The following is a 321-nucleotide window of genomic DNA, read 5'->3' as shown; positions in this document are numbered from 1 at the left end:
CCTAAAATATTTATAAATAAATCTTTAGTAAAAGTTAATAAAATCCAGAAATACTTAAACTTCTCGGATATTATTCTTTAGGGCTAGCTATTTCCTAATAGCTATAATCCGGCTAGCTTCTATTTCTATACTATCTAAGCTAATTATAAATCCCAGAAACTTTATTTTTTTTATATTAAACTCGTATTTTACTAAGTTTATAAAAAGCTAGTATTATTATAACTACTCGAATATATATTAGACTATTATTATATATTATTTAAATAGACTATATAAATAATATCTATAAGGCCTACTAGTATATAGTTAATATATACCTAA

This window comes from Hyaloscypha bicolor, assembly GCF_002865645.1.
Source record: "Hyaloscypha bicolor E unplaced genomic scaffold K444scaffold_142, whole genome shotgun sequence".
NCBI classification, from domain to species: domain Eukaryota; kingdom Fungi; phylum Ascomycota; class Leotiomycetes; order Helotiales; family Hyaloscyphaceae; genus Hyaloscypha; species Hyaloscypha bicolor.
This window is presented reverse-complemented; position numbering follows the sequence as displayed.